The sequence below is a fragment of the Hippichthys cyanospilos genome, chromosome 5, assembly GCF_059441005.1.
Source record: "Hippichthys cyanospilos isolate Australia breed blue-spotted pipefish chromosome 5, RoL_Hcya_1.0, whole genome shotgun sequence".
Classification (NCBI taxonomy): Eukaryota; Metazoa; Chordata; class Actinopteri; order Syngnathiformes; family Syngnathidae; genus Hippichthys; species Hippichthys cyanospilos.
Window position 1 is genome coordinate 6,022,364 of NC_142373.1, and position 25,627 is coordinate 6,047,990.

The 25,627-nt window shown below is 39.4% G+C and overlaps 1 long non-coding RNA gene and 1 pseudogene across 2 annotated transcripts in view; both read left to right on the forward strand.

Annotated features, from left to right (window-relative positions):
• LOC148423249 (uncharacterized) overlaps positions 1-24,478 on the forward strand; it is a 110,498-nt gene extending 86,020 nt beyond the window's left edge. Inside the window, exons 1-3 of one of the 2 annotated variants that reach the window (XR_015865575.1) lie at positions 1,189-1,286; positions 9,292-9,519; positions 23,317-24,478. This is a non-coding gene — a long non-coding RNA (uncharacterized LOC148423249). Of the gene's footprint in view, positions 1-1,188; positions 1,287-9,291; positions 9,520-23,316 lie in introns of those variants that run through there. The other variant, XR_015865574.1, reaches the window with a different exon arrangement.
• Positions 18,772-19,650, forward strand: LOC148423250 (uncharacterized; annotated as a pseudogene).
• Positions 24,479-25,627: the final 1,149 nt, after the last annotated feature.

A 25,627-nucleotide genomic window follows, 5' to 3' on the forward strand; every position in this document is an offset into this window, starting at 1 on the left:
GCAATTCAAGAAGGTGAATAAATTGATGTTTATACTTAATTTATACAAAGTGCATATATTTCAGTTTAAATTGGATGTGTTCTTTCGTCTATCCATCCATCCAGTTTTTCAGCTGCTTATTCTCACTAAGGTTACTGGCTTGTTGGTGCCTATCCCAGCCGTCTGGGCAGTTGGCGTAGAACTTTCCTTGGACTTGTTGCCAGCCACTCGCAGTGACTGTGTTCAATCAGAAATAAATAATGTATCTTTTCTTGTTGGGAAAATCCAGTGTCGCTCACTTAAGGTTTGTTTTCTCTTATTTATATATTTATTTTAATTTAGCATGATAAATGTTTGTTATTATAACAATTGCTGTATTATATATTTTTCTTATTAATAAAGAATGATGTGGAGAAAAACAGTTATTTAGCAAAGCATTTTAAAATAATGTATTTTCGAAAGGCTATTTTAATTCTGTGACATTTTTGTTTAATGCGATCATACCTTCAGAATCTGTAACAACCCATGCCTAGTCGGCTGTTAGTTCAGTGTGTTTTATGTTAATCATGTAATACTCTTCACCAATAGGCGACAGCACAGTATTGTACATTGAGACACGATCTAAAGGGGTGATGGTGACTGGCGGGAATGAAAGACGTCAGTTTCGCTAATCACCTGTAGTTTTGGGCTGGTGGTGTGCCTCGTGGTTTAGTTTAAAGAAAAAGTATGACTTGGGTCAAAAAAGCTTGACTAACACTGGTGTACAGTGAGCATGTTTTTATTTGTTTATTTTTTGTCCAGTCAGTTTTCATCTTCTATGCGTTGTCATGCAAATATATTTCCTCCAACTCCTTTACAATCATGAGCGCAGGTGCTTAATTCAAACACCCATGAAAATGGTGGATCTCCACTAAGCCAGTCAGATTGTACCCACATAGCAAAGACATCTGGCCTAGATTTGGCATTATAGTGGCCATCCGGCACTGGCATAAGCCAAGTCAACCGAGCATGGCCCAGGCGTGGCAAAGGAGACACTGGCTTGACTCTAGCAATCAAGAGTGAGGTATCTGGCCTAGAAGTCAATTTAGAACTCCAAGCCGTATGTGTACAGCCAAGGCTTGTCCCGCCTTCATTAAAGTAACAGGGTGACTCCACTGCATTCGTGCAGCGTGCTGCGGCACGACGCACCCATATTAATGAATAAGGATGGGAAAAGCAACGGCTGTGCGCATGCCTGAGCGTTATGTTCAGACTCAAGAGGATTACACGACTGCCGCACCTGAAGTTGTAAATGTGATTCGACAAAGGTGAGTAAATAAGCCATTTATGTCATAATATTGATGAATGTTTACTGTGACTAATTATTACAAGTGTTTCTGTGTGTATAATGTTATAGACATTTTGAGTTTCACCGTTTTAATTCAATTGTCCATGGTAGCGCTTGTCTTAAGATGGCGGCTCAAACACACGCAACTTGGCACACAACAACACATAAAGTCAAAAGCAAGGATGAGAACGTTTGACCTAAAAAAAGGAAAACAGCAGAAAGAAAATGGCAAACATGGTGTTGATGTGTTTTAAATATGAATTATGAATCAAATTGACACAATACCTCCTGTTCTCACAAATAAGACAATCAAACAAACTTTTTTTTTTAAGATAATATTTTCTATCTCCTGAATCTGCTAACATGAAAGTGAAGGAAAACAAAATGTGTAAATAATTGCAAACACATTATATATAATTGTTATATACTCCATCTAAGTATGTATTTGTGTCTTGGACAACACATTTTATACTTATTTGCTCATTTTGTTAACTTTGTGAAGATGAATTTTGTGACTGCCTTGCTACACAAAAATTACAGCTCAAGATAAACTGATCTGAAGTTTTGGGCCCACTGTAAGTAATCATAACCAACAACTATTACAAGTAAAATACCTAGATCCTAAAAGATCACATGGCTTAAAATTCGTTTTCCCTCTTATATTCCGTCTTATTTCAGTCATTGAAATGCCACCATTGTCTTTGTGGAGCATGAATCGTTAACTTTGTTTATGTCATGTGAAGTATAATAGCAATAAAGAATTACAGTGGACCCCTGAGTTATGGCGTCCCTGGCTTACATTTTTTTCACGTTATGATCTGGAATACTGAGTTTTTCGTCCCTATTTAAGGCATTTGGACAAGCCAGCTTCATTTTGGAATAAGGTGCTGTGGACTGATTAAAGTAAAATTTAGCTATTTGGACATAACAAAGATCTGTGTGAATAGCGAAAAAAGAAGGCAGCATTCCAAGACAAACACTTGCTGCCCACAGTAAAAATTGGTGGTGGTTCCACTTGTTGTGGGGCTGTGTGGCCTGTGCAGGTACTGGCAATCTTGTTCAGGTTGAAGGTCACATGGATTCAGTATCAGCACATTCTGAAAAAAATATAGGGCTGGATAAATCAACAACACTAAACATTGGTCAAATTTTACTAAGGCATTCATGCAAAAAAACAAGTACAACGTTCTGGAATGGCCATCTCAGTACCCAGACCCGAATATTACTGAAAATGTGTGGTGTGATCTAAAGCGGGAAGTTCATGTTCGGAAACCGTCAAACCTGACTGAACTGGAGATGTTTTGTAAAGAAGAAAATACCTTGAGCCAGAATCCAGAGTCCAGACCCCCATTGGAAGCAATAGGAAGCGTTTAGAGGTTGTTATTGCTGCCAAAGGAGGCTCTGCTAAATATTAATGTGATTTTTATGTTAAAAAAAAAAAAATTATAAAGAAAAAGATGAACGCTTTACTAATTGACACGCACCGGGTCAAGACGTTGCCCTTCATTCCGCGGCACAGTCACGTCATGGTCATGTGCTGACGTCTTATTTAAAGGGACCACTCTTCTAAGCAGCACTGTTCCAGTTATTACAGAGGGCCCCTGTGTTACGAGATTAATCCGTTCCGTAGTTGGGCTCGTACGGCGAATTCACCGTAAGGCGGTCAATCCAAACCTGTTAAATAGCTAATGTGTTCAGAACCCCGGGTAAAAACTTTGAAATTGTACATACATATTAAAAATTGGTACCAAAATAGTACACAGTAAGTGCTATATATATATATATATATATATATATATATATATATATATATATATATATATATATATATATATATATATATATATATATATATATATATATACAGTATATATATACAGTGGGCCCCCGGGTTACGAACTTAATCCGCTCGTATCTCGAACTGCTCGTATAACGGGCAATCCAAACCCATGTTAATTCGTGAATGCGTGCAACGCGCGCAAAAGCCCTAGGTAAAAACACCACGACTGTACACATATATTAAAATTGAGTGACATAATCTACTGTAAATTTGCATTAAGTAATAAGTACAAAGGAAAAATTACTTTTACCTTTGGAATGACGTGACTTGAGCTGGGTGGAAGCGGAGGGGAGCAGAGACCATCGCTCAAAGTCAACACGGCGAAGTAGATATGCTATTGGTCTTACAGTGTCACAGTAACTCTTTCAGTCAGGGTGCTAATCACGGAGATACTAAAACATCATCCTCTTATTTCTTCCTTTACCGCTGCTAGTAATTTTGGAAGCTATGTCTAACAGATAAAGTTTGCAAAGTCTTCACAACATTCCTCCCTTCCGTTTTTCACTCATTTTCTCTCCTTCCTTCCATCCCAACCAGCTGTGCCATCAAGTTAGATAAAGGCGTTCGGCCAATAGCATATCGGCACTTCTGTGATTGACGTGTGACGCCGGCCAATAGCATCTCCGTGAGTGAGACCGGGTGACCTTAATCGACCAATATCATATTGGCATCTCCGTGACTGACTGATACTTATTCGCACTTTTTTTAAACGGTTGGAATGTATTGACAATTAATTAAAAAAAAAAAACACATTTAAACCAATGACAATTCTTTGTCCTGCAATCTGCACATTTAATTTCATGTCAGCTGTTTTTCCCTTTAGCTGTACAAACACTACACTTAAATGGTAATATATTTACACACCGTGATTGAGACAGTCACTGTGACGTTGTAAGACCAATAGCGTTCACGTTACTGCCACAAGTATCTGCTGAAGGTTTAAATAATCTGCTGAATTTGTTGACGCAGTTAAGCGAGAAACATATTCACATACTTAATGGCCGGCATGTCGGATTGCTCGTAAGGCGAAAGGTTTGTTCGTAAGAGGGAGACAAAAATCTCCGTGATCCACGCTCGTAAGGCGAATTGTTCGTAAATCAGGGTGTTCGTAAGCCGGGGGCCGACTGTGTATATATATATATATATATATATATATATATATATATATATATATATATATATATATATATATATATATATATATATAATATACATGTATACAATAAGAACCACATCATAAATAAAAATATAGAAAGGATATTTCTTGATTATCTCCAGCTTTGTTTATATATAAATCACTTCTTACTTCTCTCTTTAACATCTCTAGCAATCTCGGGACCCATGGCTAACCCATTCAAGTTAGATTTATGCAGTAAAATATAATATAAATAAGGCTTTGTAACCACTCACGATAGAACAAAGCTTTACCATTACCCATTTTGAAATGAGTCAGGCCGACCAATAGCAGACAAACATCTCCATGAGGAGACGCCGACCAATAGCAGACCAGCATTGTAGTGACGTGTTGCATGGAAGCATTGAGGGGAACAGAAAATAAGTGCAATTACCTAAAAAACGCCTGCAGATGGAGACAAAAAAAAACACAAAGACATCCTACCCCCTAGGGTCATGACAGTTTTTTTTTGTCGCAAAGTGGGGAAAATACCTAAAAGAGGGGACGAAAAAACTCTCGTATTTCACATTGCAACATGAAAAAAACTGTAACCCGGGGGTCCACTATATTTAGGATTTCTAGAAAACCCAACACATGTATTCTTAATTAAAAACATTTTAAATGAATGCCACATTATAGTGGCAATGATCCCTGTGGACATATGTTGATTCAAAGCACTTTCTTCTCACTAAAGTGCGTTCAACGTCAAATATCACGTGACCAAACCATGCCTGGGCGCAGTGATAGGACGCAACTGCTTTCTGAGGGATGGCACATGTGTCGGCGCTCCGTATGTCAGCCAATGTCCTGCGTTAGAATTTACATCCTGATAGCCAGGATGTAAGTTTTTGCAAGTCCCTTAATTAGAGACGTATTTTTATTTAGTAAATTCAATCTCAGCAAAACTTTTTTTAAATTGTAGTGTATGTTATAGATTAAATTCAGACAAATTTGGGCAAATATTAATGAAACTGTCTCCAAAAAAAATGTACGTCAGAATATTATAAAAAGAACTGCAAATCATATTTGTACAACTTCATAACAATCAACACATGTCATGTGTCATCAACACATGAAATTTATTTGTCCTAAAACTGCACAATGATTTTATACAGGTATAAGCTACTATTTCAACATACAAATGTATAATTTGTACTAAAATTTGTAATTTGCACTGTAAACGCCGCGGTCCACGTCATAAGATGAAAAATACGTAAAACAGAGGGTTCCTAAACCGGGGGCCCTCTGTGTATATATATATATATATATATATATATATATATATATATATATATATATATATATATATATATATATATATATATATATATATATATATTGCTTAAATACTAACAGAACTAGTTAAGACGCAAGACACCTGGGAACAACAAGGGGTGGGGGAAAACTGGCTGGTGGAAACAATAGGCTGGAACACGGGTGACAGGTGAGGCTAATTACAGTGACAACAGACGGGGAAACAGAGAACCTATAACTGATACTACATAACCTTAAACCCACAACAAAAACTGATAGAACATGACACCAGGTCTGTCGTAACCTCCGAGCCCAAACAGGATAAGGACCCCGACCAGACACTTGAAGAGTTAAGTCCAAATAGTTTATTACAACAAAAAGCGCACGTCAGGCATGGAAAACAAGAGTGTCCATAAGGGGAACGGGAAAGTACAAACAAAATTCACAAAGTACCAAATAAGCGATAGACGAGAATGTCTGGGTAGGTCAGCCCGAATAGGAAGGAAGGCAATGAGGGATCGACTGCAGGAGAGTGTCTAGAGCAAAGTAACAACAGAAAACATCAAGTGATCAAAATACAACTAGATCAAAGTACAAACCAAAAGATCACTAGGAAGACGGACAGGAGTGCAGGAGAGTTCACTAAGCGACAAGAGTGTGGTGAAGGAATAACCCAGCATCTCTCTCCTGCAGCGGCCAGCCTTAAAAAGCCCATGATGAAGATGGGGAACAGGTGCCCTAGGTTGGTGACTCCGCCCCCTTGTGGAACCACGGAAACCCTGCCTAGGCACAACACAAGTTAATATTGAGAATCCACAGGAAAAACAGAAACATGACAGGGCCAGAGTTGGGCCAAGCTATGGTTCTACAATCTGGTTCAGGTATGGGCCTTATGTGGCCCATGTTGTGGATATCAGATGTGGCCCACTAAAGGACTGTAAGTCTTTGATGTATGTGGGCCAACAGTGAGTGGATGGTGTGGACCATCACTTGGCCAGAAACATTTTTGCTTATGTGGGTAAAGTAACCTCCCGATCGCCTTCCCAAAGGTCTTGTGAGGATTAACAGGAGTAACAGCGCAATTCGACCACATCCGCCACACTCCACTCCGCCACGGTCTGCCGTGGTCCAAGAACGTTACGCAAGACTTGAAAATTCTGGTTCTCCATGCACACCGCCGCATCAATTCCACAGTTCAGCAAGCATCAAACAAGAAAAAGAACGTGATCAACATCCGGTTACAAAAGCAAAATTGTGTTCTCCTTTGCTGATTAATTGAATGGAGCCAACAGTGAGTGGATGGTGTGGACCATCACTTGGCCAGACAAATTTTGCTTATGAGGGTAAGTCACCTCCTGATCGCCTTCCCACAGGTCTTGTGACGATTAACAGGGCGATTCCACCACATCCGCCATACTCCACTCCACCACGGTCTGCCGTGGTCCGTGAACTTTATGCAAGACTTGAAAAATCTGGTCCGCCGTGCACGCCACCGCATCAATTCCACAGTTCAGCAAGAATCAAACAAGAAAAAGAACGTGATCTACATCCGGTTACAAGACCAAAATTGTGTTCTCCTTTGCTGATTGATTGAATGAAGCCAGAAGCGAGTGCAAGCTTATGCTTGTCTGTGCCATTGCCATTGAGAAAAAAGGAGCAAACGCTTTCCTCATGTTAATTAGCAGCAACATGTGTACAAATATATGTCATGTTTGGTTGGGTTTGTTGTTTTTTTTCGGATTGTGTGGTTTTGGTCCATGTTCTTAGGTCATGTTTAAGTTTCCCTTGCGTCTGCCTTTACTCTCCGTGTCTCATTAGTTAATCCCATCCCACCAGCCTGTTCCTCTTGTCATCCGCGTGTTCCATGTTTCTACCAATCTGCTTCCCCCACATCTCGTCTTCCTTCCAGGCATTTCGCGTCTATTTAAAGGCCCTGTCCGTGTCCAGTCAGTGTTGGGTCATTGTTTTATCCCGCCGTTTAGCACGTCTCACCTCGTCAATGTCATTCCTCGCTCATCGTATTTTTTCCTGTCTCTTGGTCGCCGTCTCCTGTGAGTTCAATTTAGTTCTCGTTGTCCAGTTTTTGCTTATGATTGTTCCTGCCTTATTTTCTTATTAAACCTCCACTCTTGAATTTACCCCCTCCTGACTCCCAGCTTGCACCTCCGTACTCCCCTAGTCATGCCGCATAATGACAATATATTAAAATGAACGTTGTATGTACGTACTCACCCATTGTAAATAAAGCATGTGTAACATATTTAGCATGTACTGTGTTTTAATTTATTCACATTTGTTTTCAGTTTTGAATTAATGTGTTAGCGCGTTTGATTGACGTGCGCGCAAGACAGGAGGCAGAGTGGAGACGCTGAAAGAAAAAGAATATTTGACCACGCGCTGTTTTAATACCGCAGCTTCACAGTGAAATGGGACCCGTGTACAATCGCCTTCTAAGACCCGAGAAGCCCTTTTTTGGCTTATGCCATGAAGTGTTATCCAAGTACACTTTCCACATACAGAGTTGATGATTCCGCCCTTGCATAGTTTGACTTCCTAAACCTTAGGACCTAAGGAATGTGTGACGCCACGCTTCGAGAAGGATCGGGAACGCAAGCTGTGGGTGCGAGTGTGCGTCCGTCGTTGCGCATGCAGAAAGCAGGCGGAGCGTGGCGGATGTGGTGGAATCGCCCAGTAATTTCTAAGTATTTTCACTATTTCAATTCTGTTTTGCTTCTGAATAGTTTAGCGCAATTCGCTCTGATGCACGATGGAGGACATCAGCCCATGATTAAATTCACTTTCCAGGTGCACAAGAAAGTACAAGTAAAAATATTACAATTCCCAATTATCCTGTTAAAATTTCTATGAAAAGTCCTAAGAAAAATACTGTACGTATATTGAAAATGCAACATTTTGTACACACATACACATTTGCACAATTGTTGGTATATTTTTTCACCCATGCATCTATCTTCCCTTCCTCCCTCCGCCCATCTATCCGTAGGTGAGCAGATTTCATTATGGTAACGTGCAATGGTTTCACATGCTTTCAATCAGTTATTGAATCAATTACTGTAATTCTCTCATCCTGATTCATCCAGCTATGTTTTATTCATTCTTCTTAAATATAACAGTTGTCCCAACAACACATTTTCTGTGGTCCCTATTCCATGCAAAATAGTGGGGGGTTCATAGAATTGAAACATATTGTAGATATATTTATTGTTATTTTGTTATTAAAATAAGTCAAATTAAGAAATAAAGAGAGTTGAAAACTCACTGGGTCCCTCAGAGCCCTTTGCTTTGGTTCTAAATGATTTATACTTTAAATTATTGATTTGCTATGTCTCAAAACTCCCTAAAATATTTGCAGATGACATGACTTAATATTGCTTCATAGATCATAAATCTCAATCAGATTTTGAGGACTGTGGAAAAAAGTATTGCATTAAGATTTTTTTTTTTATATAGTTCAATTATCATTGAATCTAAAGAAAACAATGTATAGATTTTTTTTAATATTAGAAAAATTAAGTCAAAATAGTTAATTCAATTGAAATGGACAGAGTAAATGACACAAAATTGATTGGAGTGCTAACTGATGAAAAACCTATACAGTGGACCCCCGGGTTACAGTGTCCCTGGCTTAAGTTTTTTTCATGTTGTGATGTGGAATACTGAGTTTTTTTTGTCCTCTCTTTAATGTATATGTCACAGAGCGAGCTGACGCAATCTGACACAAACAAAGTGATCTGTCACAAAGCCATCGGTCCAGCCAATCACTTCCCAACACATCTCACCCCTTCTGCCAATCAGCCTTGAACAGCACCGATTTCCATGACCCACCACCCAGTATAAAGCCCGGCCCTTTCCCTTTGCAATCTGCCAGATCGTACTGTCACAGCTTGGAGATGGAGGACCCAAAAGCACACACAGGTAGTGAAGGTAAGGACAGAATGTTTTTGCTGAATGGTACTTGCAGGGGATAGCAGATAAGGGATTGCAGATAAGGACGGGTGACGTGGTGGGACTCTCTGGGTTGGGGAAGAGGGAACTTGGCCGGCAGACGGGTCAGAGAGGAGGCAGACAGGATGGGACCTTATTTCAGCAGGACGGATAATCTGGTCGGAAGTATTGCTGAAAGGCTCTGATGGACGCACCAATTCAAAGTTGAAAGGGTTAGTCATGGGTCCCAAGATTGCTAGGGATGTTAAAGAGAGAAGTAAGAAGATGATTGGAGATAAATCTTATTAGGGAATATGGGCATAACAAATGGCACTCATTTTTTTTATTTATGACGTTTTCTGATTGAATACATGAATGTTATATATACATTGCACTTACATATAAAAAATTGGAATCAAAATAGTATGTACAATTGTGATGTTTTTACCTGGGTTCAAAAGGCATTAGCTATTTAACATTGGTTTGAATTGCCCGCCATACGGTGAGTTCACCTTACGAGCCCAACCGCGGAACGGATTAATCTCGTAACACGGGGGCCCACTGTATTTGTACACGTGCCAATTAACAGGAGGAAAGCGTTTGCTCCTTTTATCTCAATGGCAATGGCACAGACAAGCAGAAGCTTTCGCTTGTTTTTGGCTTCATTCAATCTGCAAAGGAGACCACAATTTTACTGCTTAATTCAAACTTGAATGGGTTATCCATGGGTCCCAAGATTGCTAGTGATGTTAAAGAGGTCCAGGACCAACAGGCTGAGGGATAGCTTATCATCATGAACAATAATATGCTTTGCCCCCCCCCCCCCCCCAGACAATGCACCTTCACCGTGCAATTTAGTTCAATGGACTACAAAATGTTTTATGTTTTATGCTGCTGCTGCCATAGCTTTGCACTTTTCAATTGCATTTCTGCACATCCTTCATGTGGGTTGTATATTTTCCCTTTTTTTTATGTTTGTCTTGCCCCTCCTTGAGCCGTCACCTTAACGCGGTGGAGGGGTTTGCGTGTTCCAGTGATCCGGTGACATTGTACATTGGGGTTTACCCTAGTGAACGAAAGGGTAGCCTCCCTCTGCCTTCAGGTGGGGGGATGGATCCTGACTGTTGTTTGTGCCTATGCACCAAACCGCAGTTCAGAGTACCCACCCTTTTTGGAGTCCTTCGAGGGTGTGCTGGAGAGCGCTCCCTCCAGGGACTCCCTCGTTCTGCTGGGGGACTTCAATGCTCACGTGGGCAATGACAGTGAGACCTGGAGGAGCGTGATCGGGAGGAACGCCCCCCCCCCCCCCGATCTGAACCCGAGCGGTGCGTTGTTATTGGACTTCTGTGCTCATCACGGATTGTCCATAACGAACTCCATGTTCGAACATAGGGGTGTCCATATGTGCACATGGCACCAGGACACCGTAGGCCGCAGTTCGATGATCGACTTTGTGGTTGTATCATCGGATGTATGTGCCGATGTACACAGCCGAGCCAGCCAAGAGACAGAGTGTATCCTGGGTCATCCCCGGGGCCTCCACCCTGTGGTACATGCCTGGAAAACCTCACCAGGGAAGCGTCCAGGAGGCAACCTAACAAGAGCCCGAACCTTCTCAACTGGCTCCTCTCAATGTGGAGCAGTAGCGGCTCGAAGCTGATGCTACAGTGTGCATTAAGATCCAAGAACACTTGAGGCAAATCAGAGTTGATGATTTAATAATACAATTTAATAATACAATGCAACTTTGAAGAAAAACGGTATCAGAATTCCAGCAGATTGAAACACAGGACAACTTCCCATAAATAGAAGACAATATGACAAAGATTTCACAGAAGGAATTCGACTTACAGTATATAATAGACATGATAAAGGGCTTAATGACAAATTGTGACATGCATTCCTAAATGACATTAAATATCAAAGTTAACTGACATAAAATCCTTAGTGACACTTTGTGATGAAAATGGTGACATGCACACTGACAGCGAAGCCCCTCCTGAATGAGTGAGCTTGTCACCCATATTTAGACAGGCAGATACATAGCTAGATAGTTAAGGGATTTGGAGGACCGAAAGTGCCAAAATTCAATTAATAAACGTACCATTCAGTAATAAAAGTGTAATTACATTTAAATAAATGTTTCATTAATTAAATGCAGCCTTAATTGAATACAATTAATTAAAGCAGATCCTATTTAATGATAGATTTATTTAATGAATGACACTTTTAATTAATTAATGAAACATTTTTTTTTAGTTTGACATCTGTGATATACGCTAAATTACAATTGGCAATTTAATATAAGTGTCACGTTTGCATGGGCATGGTGAGTTGAGTTTGGAGGAGGAAGGAACGGAACCCAAAAAATGCATAAAAACTGAGAAATATGTGGCTCTAAAAGGAAGTTTTAACAAGGAAATGAGACTTGGGTAAAGTTGGCAAGATATTGGGCTTAGGTAAAGTTGGCAAGATATTGGCAGATTCAGACTTTCGCGATCAATACCTCTCAGACAAATCGTCGTCGAACACCAAAGTTGCCTTTATGCCTCCTTCATAACACGGACTACCAGCTACAATTTCAAAAAAGACATTTGTAAAATATTTAAACCGTTTCTTTCGCTGAAAATACGCAATTGATCTCTATGAGCAGCAGAGGCTGGGCGAGTGCGCAACGGACCGTCTGCAGATTACTAGATGGGGGGGGGGGGGGGGGGGGGGGGGGGGGGGGGGGGGGGGGGGGGGTGGGGGGGGGGGGGGCAATAACGCCACAATTTGTGATTATGAATTCAACGAACACATCAAAGACATTAACATAATCATATTGGAACAGCGCTTCGGGATAAAAAAAAAGTGTTTGTTTAATTTTGGACAAGTTTTTGTTCTTAAAAATCATTAATAAACTAAATATTCATCTATGGCTCCAATATTGTTTAATATAAGGAGTCCAAAATCACTGGGCACGTCAATGACATTTTCATGATCACACAGCAACACTCGTTTTTTAAATATATTATTTTGATAAATTTGGGGGATTTATTTTAAATGCTTGTTAATCATTTATACCCTCAAAATGAATCACTGGCTCCCCTTTTTGAGTTGGGGTAAAAACTCCTAAATCACTCCAACCATCAATGAAGTACTCTCAATTATTTTACAACTGCTGGTTTTCTAATAAATTCCTTTGCCTAATTTTAAGGATGTTTTTAAAATGCATATTGACCATAATTTACCAATATATTGTTCAATAGCTCTGCTGTTGGTTGGGTTAGGGACTCCAAAATCACCACACACATCAGTGACCCCAATCAAAATAATCAAAATAATATATTTTAAAAAAAGAGTGTTGTAGTGTGATCATGAAAATGTCATTAACGTGCCCAGTGATTTTGGACTCCCTATATTAAACAATATTGGAGCCATAGATGAATATTTAGTTTATTAATGATTTTTAAGAACAAAACTTGTCCAAAATTAAACAAACGCTTTTTTTTTTATCCCGAAACACTGTTCCAATATGATTATGTTAATGTCTTTGATGTGTTCGTTGAATTCATAATCACAAATTGTAGCGTTATTGTTTTTTCCCCCCCTCCTCATCTAGTAATTTGCAGACTGTCCCTTGCGCACTCGCCCAGCCTCTGCTGCTCAAAGAGATCAATTGCGTCGTTTCAGCGAAACAAACGGTTTAAATATTTTATAAATGTCTTTTTTTGACATTGTAGCTGGTAGTCTGTGTTATGAAGGAGAATCTGCCAATATCTTGCCAACTTTACCTAAGTAACTTTACCTAAGTGTCGCCTGTGTGTCCCTGCCCTTGCGTGTGACAATCAACTTCCCCTGCGTCTTGACTTAAGTAAAGTTGGCAAGATAATGGCAGATTCGGACTTTCGCGATCATTATGCCTCCTTCATAACACGATATATATATATATATATATATATATATATATATATATATATATATATATATATATATATATATATATATATATATATATATATATATATGAGAGAGAGAGAGAGAGAGAGAGAGAGAGAGAGAGAGAGCGAGAGAGAGAGAGAGAGAGAGAGAGAGAGAGAGAGAGATAGATAGATAGATAGATAGATAGATAGATAGATAGATAGATAGATAGATAGATAGATAGATAGATAGATAGATAGAGTACACATTTCTCAAATGTTCACTTTTTAATTGATAGACATTAACATTCAAAGTGTTATGTGATTGTCACTGGGAAGAGGAATGTGTAAAAAATGTGCATGGAAATCAAATTCATCAGTCAGAGAACTGTAACAGATTATAAGAAGAACTTGTGTTAAGGAGGAAAAAAACCATCAGAACTGTAATGTGAAGGATCCCTTGACTTTGGGTCACCTAATGAAATGCCTCACTTTGAGATGTAACCTTGAATCAGTTTGAATTGTAAACATTTTTTTCCGAATATTTTCTAGTCCAAAGTCTCCATTCATTATTGTGTATCATGTATCAGTTCAGATTCATGCACCTCCAGTATATCCCCGCTGACTTTAGGTGGGTCTCTATCAAACTCATATTACAGGGGGCATAGAGACAGACATACAGTCAGCCTACAAACAATATAGTCGAGTCATTTTCACAGACATTACTGCAATGTTCCACCTTCCATAAACTTGAAAAACAAAAATGATCAGATTATAAAATATCCTTTCAATGATAATTGAGAGACTTGCAAAACTAAATATACATGTGCTTTGCAACACGATGTAAATGACTTCCCCCCCAAATGAGTGTGGAAGTGTTTTCGAAGGTGGATAGAATCCACAACCTGTAAAGCGACGTTCCTCTATTTTGGACAACGGGAGCTTCTATGATCTCTTGGAGAATGCTGCCTTCCTATGAGTAGTTATATATTGCAAGTTGGGTGTCACGGCTCAGTACAGTACATTTTTCCGCTTGTGCTGGAAACTGGTTGGAGTTGTTTTATTATTTTTTTTTCTTCATGAATTTATGTAATGTTTCATTTCAAATAACCAATTACATGAAGTCAACAATATATTTTGTCATCCATTTGTAACAATTGTAACAACACCGTGGATAGTTATAACAGTATATGGGAAGTATATCACGTTCCCCCAATGGAATCTAGGTAATTATCTTCAGTCATCAATATCTGTGAGCGTTTTTGCTGCATCACACACAATCTGTTAGTTCAACTAATCAAGCCTATGATGTTTCCTATTATTGGGGAATATGTAGCAGAAAATCAGAAAATTTAAGGTTGATTTTTCAAGAACATTTTCCTCATTACCAGTCAGTGTACATTCAAGTTTAAATATCTTTTTAGATAAAATTTCTACAAACTTTTGCTCTAAATGATTGTTGTTGTTGCATGGTAGCTGACAATTAGATCAACTGGATAAATTACTATACTGTACTGTATATTCTGATAGTCGGATAGGAAACAAACTTTTCTATTGTGAATAGATATTTTTTCCTCTCCTTTTTTTGGTTTGTCAAAACGTTTTGGATCCAGCCTACAAACAATATTTGGTATTTGTTCTAGGAATCCTGCTTCACAGTCTTCTCAAAGTACCTCGCACAAAAGACTGTCCGGCTGTATGAAAGCGACAAATCCACCCTATAAAATGAACATAACTGCCTTCGAGCTCATTTCCTCGCCTTGGGTAATAAATCACAGCGTTTGTAGCAGGGTGGTTTATGTTGTTTGTGCACATTCTGCCACCACATCAAAGCCATGGGAGGGGACCAACTGAGAGGGAGGGTGAATGTTTCCCTTATTCACTGGCTCATGCTCCACCTCAAAGGACCCTGCCTACAACATCCGGTTGAAAGCATTGGCCAGAAGTCATCAGTAAATGGTCATATTCGGTCTCTTTTGCAATACAGTGGTTGGCTCAACACATTTCACAGATTACTCTTAGACTTTCCTCCGTGTGGCCGATGACAAACTGGTGTTAAATGGAGACTTTCTGTGGTGTCTCTTCTGTAAGCCATTAGAACTTTACACACTGGCGATACACGGCCCATATTCCTGACCTGCCTCAGCACCTAAATCTTTACAGAGTCACAGCAAGCTGAGTCAAAGTCATCTGAATCACTGCCCAAAGTTCTGGTCGTAGCGATGCTCACAAGCTCAGCCTGTGGGAGTGCATCAGACGGCAACTCACTCAACCACATGAACTCACTTAAACAGCCTGTCTCAAGAGATGAGACTTCGGTGATGTCTGTAAATCATCCTGTGAATGGTATACTATGGTGTTGAAGGAAAAGTGATAACAATCACAAGCTGCAGAAGGTTTTCCAGCTGGTGCTAGGATTTATTTTGTATGATGATTTATAATTCTGTTGACTAACCCAGTGCTGTATCTGCACTTCATTTTACCAACGTTGGGAGGCGCCAGTGATCTGTAACTAAGTTTTTCAGCAACCATTCAAACCGGTGTTTCACAAGTTCTAAATTATTTGTTGTCTTGATGTTCTGGTCATAGTTTTTCATTTTGAATGTTAGATTAAAATAATCATAGTGTAATCAATCACAAGCAATTCTTTCACAAGCTCACTACAGCTCATCTTTAGAGGTCATGTGGGCATTAGTGCCGTAAGCATATACCCGAGTGGTGGTTTTGGGTGAAAAAGTCAAGCTAATGATTATGAATCAATGAATCCTCACTAGGACGTCTTTTACCATGGTAGTATAAGAACAAAATTAAACTGCTTCCGACTGGCCATGAATATGACAACACAAAATGGAGAGAAATGAGAAATAAATCAGTAAGGGAAATTCTAATGCATTCGGTCTGATGATCATCATGAATAAACTCAGTAACTGCGACAAAAGAAAAATAAATGACCCCAGTGTGATGCCGATCCGACCAAAATTAATTAAACTCTAACCAGAATGAGTTAAACTGATTGCTGAAATTAATATGTATTTTTCATGTAGATTTGTATCTTTCTTTTTGAAAGATGTTAGTTCAATAGCCACTCATCTAATTGCATTCCCATGGGTCCAAAAGGGACACCTGATTGGGTTGAACGTTGGCACTTAAATAATAGGTCTTTCAGTGGAAAAAAAAAATGCTTGCACTAATATCCTTGTCCAAAAACTCAGAAGTGATTCACGTATACAAGTTTTTTTTTGTTTGTTTGTTTGGTATTTGCTTTCAGGATGAATCCTGGCATGTCCCCAAATTGTGAGGAAACTGATTGACAATATCTGCCAGATATCGTCATTGTCACGTTCATTCATCCAAAATGGCTGACACCCCCCCACCCCCCCCTCAAATTTAAAACAAAACACGAAACAAAACAACCAGATCCAGCATGAAATAATTGTAGTTGCTGCTCAGGCCCTCATTTCTGTAGTGTGCCATGCCAAGGATATTTTAAATGATGTGTGTTGAATTGAGTAGGAGATGTCGACATCCCATTTGTGTTGTCTTTACGAGCTTGCTGTGCACATTACGGTAGATCTGGAAAGAAGTAGTGATGGGAATTCCGGCTCTTTTTAGAGAGCCAGTTATTTTGGCTCGGCTCACTAAAAAGGCTCCCAAATGGCTCCTCTGTTTTTTTTTGTTGCTTACATTAATTTACTACCAAAAATAACGTTAAATTATGTGAAAAACGAATTACTAATGTAGAAAATATACAGTATATCAGATATTTATTATTTATATGGCTTTATTTATATTCCTCTGAACATACTCAACACGGAGTACAACATGGAGTACGACAAAAATTTAATTAGAAAGCACAAAAACAAAGACCCATCTCAAAAAAGGTCAACAAAAAGTTCCATTCTCTGATTGTGTATATTTATAAGTTTTTAACATAAGTAAGCTTTGATTACCACACAATTTATGATTTAAAATTTGTAAAAAAAAAAAAAAAGCAGCATCCAGGTAAAAGATTGGCATTAAGAAAAACCAAGTGCCTCAGCTTTGAGGGGTTGATCCTGTTTCTCCTCTCTTTTAATATCTGCCGTTTTAACATTGCACAATCTACACTTTGCCTTTGAACGATCAATTAAGTTGAAATGAATCAAAATTTCACTGCGTTTCTTATCCTTTTTTTCACCTTTCCAATCTCCACCGTGTTATTTTTTTCTCTTAGCGCCATCGTCCGTGTGCTGCTGCTTGTGTCTCTAACCCCTCCCCCTTCCTCTCACTGTAGTGTGTGTACAACCCTCCCCCTCCTCTTCTTGGGAAAAAACAGGAGACAAAAAGTCGGCTCCTATTAGCCCTTTGATGCACAACATGGGTCAAAATTGACCCGACCAAGTTTTTATGAGCTGTATCTTTGTAATAACTTAATGTTGTCTTTCAGCATTCCTGGTATTCCTCAATTAACTTGTTTTTGGTTAATAAATAATCTTATTCAATTATTTATCTTCATACTTTTGGAATAAAAACATTTTTTTACTGCTACCCTTCCAATGCACAACATGGGTCAAAACTGACTCACATCTATTTTCTATGTTATCTCATGTGAGCCCGACTGTTGCTTAGCTATACTTCTGAAATAAATTAATTTTATTGTTTACTATCACATATATTCCGTAAATATCATGTTTTTGTTCAGCACTAATCATCATTTTTATGTTTCCTTTCTTACTCTATGAACAAACACAACTTTTGTTGGTCAGAAATGACCCACCTGCCTTCACTGTGGTTCTTGGCAGGAACCTTTTGAAATTTGGCATGTTTGTAATTAGGGATGTATTTGGTGCGAACACCTGGTCATCTAACACTTGCATTTCTCCTCAATGTGCATTTCTACTCAACACGTCTGTTTAGTAAAGCCACTCAACAATTTACAGCTGAGATTGCTCTAAAGATGCTGTTTGAAGAAACAGATGAGGAGGCGATTGGGAATGATTCAGAGTCTGAAGTATCTGAGGATGATGACCCGGACTATGTGCCACTGGTCCAAGTTGAAGATGTGAGTGTGTCTTCAAATCCAGCTCTCCAAGATGAAGAAGACATAGACATAGGTGACTCATCCGATGATGAGTCCTCAGAAGAGGAAACGCAGACCAAGTCCAATAGACTCAGTAAAAAGGGGTCTTACTGGAATGAGAATCCCCCCACTTCCAGCAGAACAAAAAGCTATAGTGTTCTCAGAAGTTACCCAGGACGAACCTACACCTGGATCAAGAACTGTTTCACCAAAAGATGCATGGGATACGTTCATCACTGAAAACATCGAGAAGGTTCTAAAATGCACTAATTTAGAGGGACGCAGAGCAGCTGCAGCTCAAGGGAAAGTGTGGAGAAATATAAAGAAAGAGGAATTCATGTGGCCTTTATTGGTTTGACCCTGCTTTGGCGGGGGGGCTGGGATGTGGCCTTGCAAGAGCTGTTCTTCTTCACCAGTGTCAATCTGGCTGAGAAGCTCCATGAGAAGAACCTGACTATAGTAAGGACTCTTCGCCAGAACAAACCAGACATACCACCAATCATGAAGCCATCCAAATCACGTCTGAATTGTAGTTCAGAATTCGGGTTCAATGGAAACATGACCATGGTGAGCTATGTGCAGAAGAAAGGAAAGGCTGTTGTCCTTCTGAGCACAATGCATGATGACAAAGCAGTGGATGACACTCCAAAGAAGAAACCTGACGTGATTCACTACTACAATAGAACAAAAGGGGGAGAAGAACTGGGATGTGGCCTTGGGAGAGCTGTTCGCATGGAGAGATGGTTGACACCTACACATGCAAGCGGAGAACATGAGGATGGCCCATGGTTCTGTGGTACAATATGTTGCCACTCTCGATGCTTACACCAGCTACACCGCAGAACACCCTGGTTACATGGCTGGTGTCACTAATGCACGCCAACTGTTCATCAAGTTTTGCTGGGCAAAGAGCTGGTCATGCCACATATGAAGAGCCGCTCGGAGGGCACACCCACACTCCAAAAGCATATTATAGAAGCAATGGGAAGATGCCGGATAGAAAAACAAAGCAGCACTGGACCACAAGAGGACAAGGGCACAGCAAAGAGGAAGAGGTGTGCGATCTGCCCATCTGCCAAAGACCGAAAAGCCAACAGCTGCTGTTCCCAGTGCAAGAAGCCCGTGTGCAGGGAGCACAAATGTACAGTAGTCATTTGTGAGGAATTGTAAGAACTAAATTTACAGTTCGTGCTCTTATGATGTGAACAGTGCTGTTTTATTTCCCTCTGATCAAATTCACGTTCATTGTTGGTTATCTGTCAGATGTTTGGCAAAATTACAAATAAACACTTTTCTTATAACAAATGTATGGATTGTTTGCCCTGGATAACATCTAAAGTAACTATTTGAAGAAAAATATTACACATTATGCCTTCGTTTGTTTTTAAATTGCACTTGGATAAATGGGTCATTTTTGACCCATGTGTGTAAACTTGATGTAATGTCACAAAAATAACTTTTGTTCATAAGATATGGCGGAAAAAATATGAATAATGATTTGTGGCAATGAAAAACAAGATTTTTAAAGAATACTTGGATTAATAAATTATGAAAGACATAAATTTCAAAAGATGCAGCAAAGAAAAACTCCGGCTTCAGGAAATAACATGAGAACTAGATGGGGGTCATTTTTGACCCATGTTGTGCATTAACAGGGGTGTGAATATGTTGTGCATCAGAGGAGCGGCCCCCCCATAAGGACCCGGCTCCCGTCGTTCACTTCAAAGAGCCGGCTCTAAAAGCCGGTTCATTCGCGAACAACACATCACCAGAAAGAAGAGCAATGCTGAGAACTTTCACTTTTCGGGGATGTGGCAGAGCCAATATTTTCTACTACAGCAACTTTATTCTCTTTTTTAATGCGCGTCCCTTGCTTTGCACCAATACTCATCTGCCAAAAAAAAAAAAAAGTTTCAATGTCACAATCAAGTGGTGCTAAATACTGAGCTGTCAATGCTGCATTATCGTTATCTTGGCGCCTCTGCAGAAAAGTAAAATTATGACCATGCACTAAAATTGCATTCCCAGGTGCCGATTTTAAGATAAAATGCAGCAACTGTGTGCGTCAGTCCCTTGTCGTGGCACTTTGAATACCATCAGCTCGCTTTCAAGCTTGCCCAAACATAGACAGGCGCTTTGAGAAACACCAGGGAGAGATCATTTCAAAATATGCAGGCCTAATCTAGATACAGATCACTTTATCTAGAGGGGACAGGGAGAAACGCTTCCTCATTTCTTGATCTTTATTTCTTGCATTGCTCACCCACAATCGTTAAGTTCACATCTTTACTAATTACTTTTTAATTTGTGTGTCTTCATATACTGATGTGTCAAGAGTATTCTCCTAGGCCAGGGGTTGGCAATCCGCACTCTTGAGCAGTATTTTCAAAAATGAGCCTTTTCAAAAATGAATGCAAATGAAAACATAAGGGGAGGAATATATCTTATCTTTTAATATGGTTTACAAACATTCTTAATGTTTTCTAATGCTGTAAACATGTGGAAGTAACATTACATTTCAACATTTCTGTCAATGAGGATTTGCGTCATAGCCTACGATGCTCATTTCCTTCAGCACAGTGATGTACCAGGCAGGTGCCTAATGCAAAAAAACAAAACAAAACAAAACAAAACAAAAAACACAGAATCATGGGTCCCAAAGGGAAAAGACAAAATATACAGAACAGAGAATTCAATAGTTCTTGGCACATGACATTGTGTGGCATGGCGCCACTTTTGTTATTGTTTTTTTTTTTTCGAATGCTCAAAATAAAAGTGACAATAAAAAATATTTCTTAATTGTATAACTATATTTCCATCAATGCAACGAAACATATTACATTAATCTTGAAATGGAAGTTTAATTGGAAGCACCATCTTACAGCAGAGTAATTACATGCGTGTGTCATTCTCTGCTTCCCCATCATTGTGACCATGTTGACATGTCCTTGAGCAAAGATACTGAACTGCCAGTTGCTCCTGATGTTGTGTATCATGAGAAGTTAAATGAGTAGTGACTGTAAAGCATTTTGGGTACCTAAGGTAGAAAGGCGCTATATAAGTGCAGATCCTATATAAGTGCAGATCCATTTACACGTTTACCAGTTTGCTGCATAAATATATATATATATATATATATATATATATATATATATATATATATATATATATATATATATATATATATATATATATATATATATTGGTAATTTGGTTAAATATGGCTCTTTCAACATATTGGGTGGTTGACCGCTGTCTGAGGTGTTTCAAAGCTGTGGTCAAGGGTAAGTAAACAATCATATTCATTTGTGAAGAGTAAGGCTTTTGAGCCAGAAGACCATGGTTGGTGCCTGGACATTAATTATTAATTAATTAATTAATTAATTAATTTTACAGCATTTATACGGGTTACTCTTAGCTTACGTCTCATCTTACTCTAAAAAAGAAAAGAAATAAAAAACTAAAAAACAGCTCAAAACTACAAAACAATGATGATAATTCTTATTTTATTGCAATCACACTTTACATGACAAAAACAAAGCAATATAAATCAACTTTCAACAACTGTTAATTATTTTTTACAGTATTTATACTGGTTACTCTTCGCTTATCTCTCAGCTTACTCTAAAAAAGAAAAGAAATAAAAAACTAAAAAACAGATAAAAACTAAAAAACAATGATGATAATTCTTAATTTATTGCAATCACACTTTACATGACAAAAACAAGGCCTTTTCCCTAGGTTCATCCTCGCCTACCCTGGCAGTCCAATGTTCCCTCTAAGCTGCACATGTGTGTAATTGCGCACTGCTCGCACATTCTCAGTGCACAACAAAAATCTATGCTGCGCATGAAACAAAATGCAATATAAACGTATCAAACAATATTTAATATTACACTTCATCTGATTAATTAGACCAATAATATTGTTTTCTGTACCATTTTGCATTGTGACTCAGCAAGCGGTCACAAGTGTACAACTAATGATATGATGCAGCCAATTATACGCATTGACAATGCTTGTATATGTATATAACAACAGTGCGGAGTTAAGAGACGCAAATGTTAACCCCTTTTCCTGGCGAAACGAACGAGCAGCGACACATCCACTCACCAAGACTAAGTAAAAGAGGAATCCATTTCTTTTAAGATGGAATGGCTGTCGGAGTATATGCAATTACTGTAGAAGAAGAAGCGGTGAAACTGGATGGGGTTTTTTTTTCTTTCACAACGTGCCTTTTTTATTGCTCGGTGCAATATACTGTAGACTGTCATGTCAATCACACTTATTGTTCAAGATATATAAAACTAGATACGTCATCGAAGCATGAGCCAGGAATGTGCCCACTTTGTCTGGGTCAGTCCAGGGCCACAGCTCGGCCAATGGATAGGCTATATTCGGAGCCCCTCTCCTTCCTTGCTCATTAAGCGTGAAGTTTATTTAAGTCCCCAGTTTTCATTCTGTTCTTGTCGGGTCATTGCTCCGTTGTCCGTATGTCATGCTGCTAGAGTTTCTGCCTACCCCATGGTGATTTCTGTGAGTTCATTTCAGTTTTGGTTGTACAGATATGCTTCAGTTATTCCTCTTCTCAGTTTGTTATCAAACCTCCATTTTTTGAGCCCCAACGCGACAGTTGCACTTAGGTAAAGTATCCGTTCTTGACCAATGAATATTTAAACATGTTGAAAATGGATTGTAGTACAGTGTAGGTAATTTTTAAAATTTTCCATGGCTCTGTGTATGGATTTTCTTTTTATTTACTATAAAATGGACTGGTGGTTTGATTGTATTACACTTAACTAATATGATAATTGATTCTTATCCCCTCTTCTATAGAATCAAATGAACTCTGAAAAGCCTGAGGACAAGTCTAAAACACCTAAGCCAGACCCAGAAGAACCTCCCCCAAAAAGAAGGCCCTCTGCATGGCTTAATCTGTTAGGCAAGACATTTAATGAGGTCATTGTCGTCCATATATCTACCAAGAGCAAGGTTGAAGAGGAGCTGACAAGATATATAGAAGCCCCTCCACTTTCCTCCCACACATTTCTAATGGCTGACATGGATGATGAAAATCAAAGCCAGATAGATTTGTACAAATCAGAAAGACATCCCTTAACTACAGAGTCCACTGAAAGAAGGGTGTCAAACAAAGTTTCGGGGGGACGACTTGGAAAATGAAGAAAACGTTTTTTGACAAAGTTCCTAACCTGAATAAAACGCAAGAGATGATGAGTTGGGAGGGTAAATGCACTGGCAAGTTGTTCAAACAAACAAAACACATTGCATGCAAATTAATAAATGATTTTATCCCATTGTTAAATCAAACTTTAGATGGATCAGTTCTTGATGGTTGAAAATTACAGGTTCTGAATCAGACGTCCTGAGGGGTCCTGAGAGCTCGGACCGCTTCCTGTATTGAGTCCAAATCTTCATAGAAATCAACACAATAGGACAACTTGTAAGGCGAGACAGTGGAAGTGAAAGTTGCAAACACACAAGTGAACACAACGAAACCGTCAACAAAACGGACAGTCTCTGCTTCAAATCTACCCAGCGTGGCAGTGAGTCCAGCTCCTCTCACATCCAAAACAAAAGCTTCTATATGTTAGCTGCCCAATAATAATACCTAAAACCTAACTAACCCTACTGGTAAGCAAAAACTACCTTTGTCCTGAGGAGACTACAAACTGATTTTCAAATCCTGGGTGACTTACCAGCCCATAGAAAAGATAAGATTAGCTTGTCTAACCTTTCAAAGAAGTATTTGTAAAGAAAACGGGAAGGCGCTGAATCAAATAGAGAATATTGGGAATAGTTACAATTTAAATCAGATTTAGCCGACCCACAAGTGAGAGAGGGAGTGACAACTAGCGGACAAAGTCCTCCTCAGTCTCGCTGAGCAGAGGACTAAAATTGCTGTGATATAGACTTGAAAGGCAAGAGGAAATCTGGATACTGTGGCGGGCACTTGGACCATGTCTCTCACCCAGTAGGCATGTTGCAATGAACCTGATGCGTTGATCCTGTTTGGCTTTGTCTTTGCTGTTTTGGACAGTGTTGTATCAGTTTTGTGATGGCATGCTAAGAGTAAAGATCTACACTAGCACAGCAATGTGTGGTTTCTTCGCCTTGCCACGATACCCAAATAATGAAAGTCAGTATTTGACCACTTAAAGGGTGACACGGAAGGGGAAATCTCTTTGGCAGAACTATTAATGGTTAGCAGATCACTCTTCTGGTAGTTGATCTTATAACCAGACATGCTGCCATATTCATTTAAGATGTTAAAAGTCGTGGGCAAGAAGGAAACTGGGTCCTAGACAAAAAGAAGGTCAACTGCAAACAAAGAAATTTTATGGACTGTATCTGCGCGTGTGATGCCTTTAAAGTGCCTCCAAGCATAGTCAAAGGGTTAAGGGTTCTATCACCAAAATAAATAACACGGGACAAAGTGGGCAACTTTGCCTTGTGCCGCGATGTAAGGAGAACTAAGAAGACAAGAAGTCATTTGTCCGAACTGAACCTCTTGTCGTGAAGTTTGACCCAGTTCAGGAAAGCCCCGCCCAGTCCAAATTTCGCCAGCACCATGTATAATGTCACGTTCAGATGGAGCGCGAAGAGCGGCCGGTTTTGTATTGTAGTCAATGGAGTTCACGCGATGACGTGTCGAGCGACGCGATGGATGCGATGGAGCGACGCGCGGCGCGTAATTACGTGTGACGCGAGAAGTTGAAAATATTTAACTTTGTCGCGTGTCGCGTCACATCAGCCAATCAGCTTCGGGAACGTTCAACGTCTCCAGCAGGGGGCAGGAACGAATCATGGCGGTCACCTGATAGCTTTGCGGTCACCGGGAGCTATCCAACACGGCCAGCTGAGCTTTCAATACAAAATGGAGCCAAGTAGGAGCACTCACCTGGCTTGTAGAAAGGCGGAAGGGAGAACTTGGGACAGCTGGTATGTGCAGTGTTTGCTTCCTTTTTTTAACAGCTGTTGAACCGTAGTTACTGTGCTAAGCTAACGATAGTGCAGCACTGACAATACAGTATACGGTATTGGCCACTTGATTGGCCATTGAAACTTTTTTTTTTTTGGCAGACGAGTATTGCCGTGAAGCAAGGGACACGTGGTGTAAAAAAAGAAT